Here is a 5,021-nt window from a genome sequence, read left to right on the forward strand (position 1 = left end):
TCTTCTCTGTTTTATGTCCTGAGTACAATTTACTAATACACTACTACTAAAACACACTCTTTATTATCTGAGCAGCTAGGCTACCCCATCTCATTATATATCAATACATATTTTTATACACATATTCCCAGAGCTTGAATGATATTTTGTCCCCACTCTGCACAGAAAAACAAAACACACTGATCTGGTACCACAAAGCCTTAGAAATCACAGGAGAGCAGAGAATATGCCCAAGAGAATATAAAAGTAGTCCTTTCAAAATATTAGCAGCAGTTTTAGTACAATGTGGGCTTAATCCTCACATCCACTAGAGGTGGAATGAAGGATTTTGGCTGTGGGTTAGGAGCCACAATGGAAGGATCCAGCTTTAGAAGGGGAAGAGACCAAAGGAATAAAAAAGAGTATTAGATAAAGTTAGAGAGGATCTGATAGGATAAGTAGATATTCCAAGGGAACAAAATACCAACATTTCTTCTACTAGCACCTAGGGAAGGAAGCTAAGGGGCTCAAGCAAGGATTAAAAGCTGGTCATAATCTGGAATGAAATGTAGGCAGCCAGGAAAGAGGTCAAAAAGTCTTTTTGGATGTTTTTGACTGCATGTTTTCCACAAGAACACAGACAAATTGTTCCAACTTCTTGGCAGTCAGGTGCCCAGTTATCAGTACCTCTTCATGATTGATAGTCTCTTGGGTTTTTGTTTGTGATAAGGGAAAATCCAAAGCCACTATAATTTCTGGCACTATGCTCATGCCCAAAACATTGGCCCCTATTTTCTGCAGAAACTGACACTCTGTAATGGTTTGTAAGGTGGGTCCTCCCACCATAACATAGGTTCCTTCTTGCAGTAGTCCTTGATCCATTTGTTTCCGTATGCCTTGGACCTTCTGTCTAAAAATTTGGTCATAAGTGTCAGACATGGGAGGAAACCTTTCTCCAAATCTTCTATCATTGGGTCCTCTGAATGGATTTTGGCCACTGAGACCTACCAAGGTAATATGATCTTGGGTCAGCATAATATCATATTTAGGGTTCAGCTCACCAGCAGTATTGCTGATAATTAATGTATGTATATTTATAAGTTGGAAAATCCTCCCAGGGAATGCCACCATCCAGAGAGGGTAGCCTTCATACACTTGGAATTGGGCCTGCATCATCACACGGCATTTGTCATCTAAGTATCCAAATACCAACTGCCCTGCATGACTGTTCTTTGAGGAAAGTTGGGTATCTCACTATGGCCTGGAATTGGGTCACTCTCTTTGCTAAAACCCCCAATCCAGAACCATAGAACACTGCTATTTGGGGCCAATGTCTGTGATAAAAGCCATTCAGCTGTTCTCTTATAATCCTCATATTTCAACTCATTCTCCATGACTCCCTGGTGGTATCCTGCTCTTCTTTGCTTTTGTCTACTCTCCTCCACTCTGCTCCACTTAGCTCTGAATGCCCCAGTCAGCAAGGACTTCTATGCTTATTATTCTAAGGAAAAATCCATTTATACCAATGTTTTCAATTGGTTGTTTTTTTTTTATTAGGAATGAGTGTGTGAATCTAAAAATTTCTAAATCTCTGCTTCAGAAGATCTGATTAAGCTATTCCCCATTTTAAACAATGCAGGTACTTGGTCAGGAATGTATTGAGAACTTTAAAATTACTCCACCCTGCTCAGACAGTGCCTTAGGGGAAGATAAAGTTGTAAACTCCTGATCAAACAATGAAAAGTCCCCAACTCATACTTATTGTGAAGCAAAAACTCTAAGATAGGTCTATTTTTAGATCTAATACAAAAGGGTACTAAGTACCTATGAAGGTTAAATTAATCACTAAAAGGTCAAGCAACTTACAAAAGGCAAGCTTAACAAAAGAGGTGTGAAGTTTTAATCTACCCAGAGAAGGTGAGAACAAAAGAAGATGTGAACTAAGAATGGAAAACGTCTACTGTGATTGGTAGATGTGAAAATTTAGGGGAGGTGACATAAGAGAAATTTCTCTTTAAAAGGAGCTGGCTCTCTGAACTTAGTTGAGTTCAGACTAGTTGGAGTTCATAGTTCAGTTTTGGAGTTCGCCGTGGTGGGACAAATCTTGTGGTGAGTGATTAAAGACTGACTAGTCTCTCTTAAGGTTCCCTTTATACTATATTTCTCTTATTCTCTCTCTCCCTTTCCTTAATTCCTTCATTTGTATTAATTAAAATCTCCATAAAACCCAGCTGACTTAGGTATTTTCATATTTGGGAATTTTTCCCATGGCGACCACTTATTTTTGATTAAAATCAAGATAATAAAAATTATCTTTATAGTTTTGGCAATTCACAGTCTTGAAAACCTACATTTTTCACAGTTACAGTTTATGGCAGACGGCGAAGGTTGTGATGAAAACCCTCAAAAATTTCTGTAAAATCTCTTTCCTTTCTCTCTTTATTACTTGCTCTGTCAGTCAGTCTTTTTAAATGTGCTAACTTGGCTTCAAAACACAGCTGCAAGAGCAGGTGAGTAAAAACATTTTGATTTCTCCTTAAATTAAATAGAACACAGCTGTTTTAAATCTTAGCAACAGGGCCGTAAGGTCCTGGCTAGGAGAGCTGTTTCTAAATATCCTTTCCTTTAGGAAACAACTGCCTAAATTAGGATCAAGGGAAACCTGGGAAAGCTTTTGGCCTTGTCCTGCTCCCCACGTGTTTACTTTAGAAATATGTGGATACAGCCAGTTCACAACGTACTTAACAACTGGCTCATCAGCTCCATGACCAAACTTGTAAATTTTGTATTCATTGCCTCTCTGAAATGGCTCATCCCATGGAACTTATGGCAAAGTATAATTGACACGCTACTCCCCTTCGGGTTTTGATTGTTATAGATGTAATTTCCTTACAAAACCCACTTCTCAGTCAAACCAACCAAGTGTTCCTTCTACTACTCAACAAAATTCAGAAATAAATACTCGGCTTGAGCTTATAGAGGAAAGTCAGGGGGAGGTCATAGCTTTTATGAGAAACATTAAAAAAGAGTTAAGAACATTATCAGAATCTCTGTCCAACCTTGCTCTGGACCCTGTAATATTTAAAATAGTGGGAACCATAAACTGTTACCATTAAAAAGAGTGGTTGCCTTAAACTGTGACCACAAAGATATGTTTTTTTTATATTAAAAATAAAGTGGTCACCAGGGAAAAATTCCCAAATATGAAATATACCCAAATCATCTGGGTTTTATGGAGATTTTAATTAATACAAATGAAGGAATTAAAGAAAAGGGAGAGAAACAGAGTAAGAGGGAATAGTAGGGAAAGGGTTAGACCAGCTTAGGCCAGCCTTAAGGCTTAAGCCTTAAGAGAGAGATCAGTCAGTCTCCTATCAATTCACCACAAGATTTGTCTAAGCAAGACTCTACTGTTCAGAGACCCACCAGTTCAGCTTTGGCCAGCTCCATCTCCGAGAGAGAGTCCCTTACTCTCAGCTTCTCATCTCCTTTTAAAGAGAATTTTCTCCTATGTCACCTCCCCTAAATTCTCACATCTACCAATCACAGTAGACGTTTTCCAAAGGACAGACCATTCCTAATTCACACCTCAGTAGACTAAACTTTTGAGTAATTCACACCTGAAAAAACCTCTGAGTAAGTTCTCACCTCTTTGCCCTTTGTAAGTTTACAAGTTGCCTGATCTTTATAGGTACTTAGCACCCTTTTGTATTAGATCTAAAAAATAGTCACAGCTTAAGAGCTTTTGCCTTACTATAAGTATGAGTTAAGTATTTTTCATTGTTCAGCAAGGAGTTTACAACTTTATCTTCCCTTAAAGTATGTCTAAGTATGGGTGGAGTAAAATTCTCACATTCCTGACTAAGTCCCTTCAATATTTAAAGTGGGGAATGGTCTTAACCAAGTGTTCTGAAGTAGGGTCTGAGAATTTTTAAGATTCACAACACTAACCCTCCTAGTCAACCCACTGCTCCCCCTGCCAACTCGGCCTTAGAACCCCCTGCTCCTAACCAACCCACTCCTCCCCCTGCCCATGCTTCCAATCCCACACCCTCCACTCTGAGTTCACACCCCACCCATACTGACCATCCTAATGCCTCCACCTTAAGTTCACACCCTACTCATTCCTCCAACCCTAACACTTCTGTATCCTTTCACCCTTCTTCCTTTGCCCCTCCTTCCCACCCTGCCCAATTCAATTCCCATACTCTTCCTACCTCTGATCCTTCTGGCACTATGGGACAACAACAAACCCTCTCCCTCAGTGTACCCAACCCTTCTCTTTCTCATACCTACCCCATTGAGAATGGATTAAGAAGCCTAGAAACAGAAATAAGAGTACCAAATAATTCATATAGGTTATTTCCTTTAATGGAAGTACCCACAAGATGGGAACTTGGTATCTGTAAGACATCACACACCTTTTAACCCTAAGGATTTAAATAAATTTAAGGAAGATCTTCCATTATTTGAGGAAGAAGCAATATTAATTATAAAAAAAATTAGAGAACATATTCAGAACTTTTGACCCCACTTGGATGGATGTTGAGAATTTGTTAGAGACATTCTTAACAAAAAGAGAAAAAAACAATATCGTCTCTCTGGCTAATCAGAAATGAGGTAGGAAAGGACATTATTGGCCAACTGAAGATCCACATTGGAACCCCAATGTTGAACTAGATCACACAAAACTAAATCAAGCCAGGGAAGCATTATTGACAGCCATGAGAGCTTGCTCAGATAGATCTAAAAATGGTCAAAATTTGAAAGAACCCGACAAGAAATTGATGAGACCCCCTCCCAGTTTATGGACAGACTTATTGATGTAGGAAATACATATATGGACCTTGATTTATCCAGAGACAGGGACATTAGGCAAATACATAGGCAACTTGTTGAGAATTCTTGTTCAGTGGTAAAAGACTACTTTAAAACTAGCTGTCCTAATTGGGACTCTTTGAACTTCGAAGAATTGAGGAGAGTAGCAACTATGTTTATAAGGGTCGTGTAAAAAGACTGAGGAACACAATACATTACTGGAA

The 5,021-nt window shown here is 38.9% G+C and overlaps 1 pseudogene; it reads right to left on the reverse strand.

The window, feature by feature from the left end:
• Positions 1 to 567: 567 nt before the first annotated feature.
• LOC100012048 (purine nucleoside phosphorylase-like) lies at positions 568 to 1,373 on the reverse strand (annotated as a pseudogene).
• Positions 1,374 to 5,021: the final 3,648 nt, after the last annotated feature.

The sequence above is a fragment of the Monodelphis domestica genome, chromosome 4 (assembly GCF_027887165.1).
Source record: "Monodelphis domestica isolate mMonDom1 chromosome 4, mMonDom1.pri, whole genome shotgun sequence".
NCBI classification, from domain to species: Eukaryota; Metazoa; Chordata; class Mammalia; order Didelphimorphia; family Didelphidae; genus Monodelphis; species Monodelphis domestica.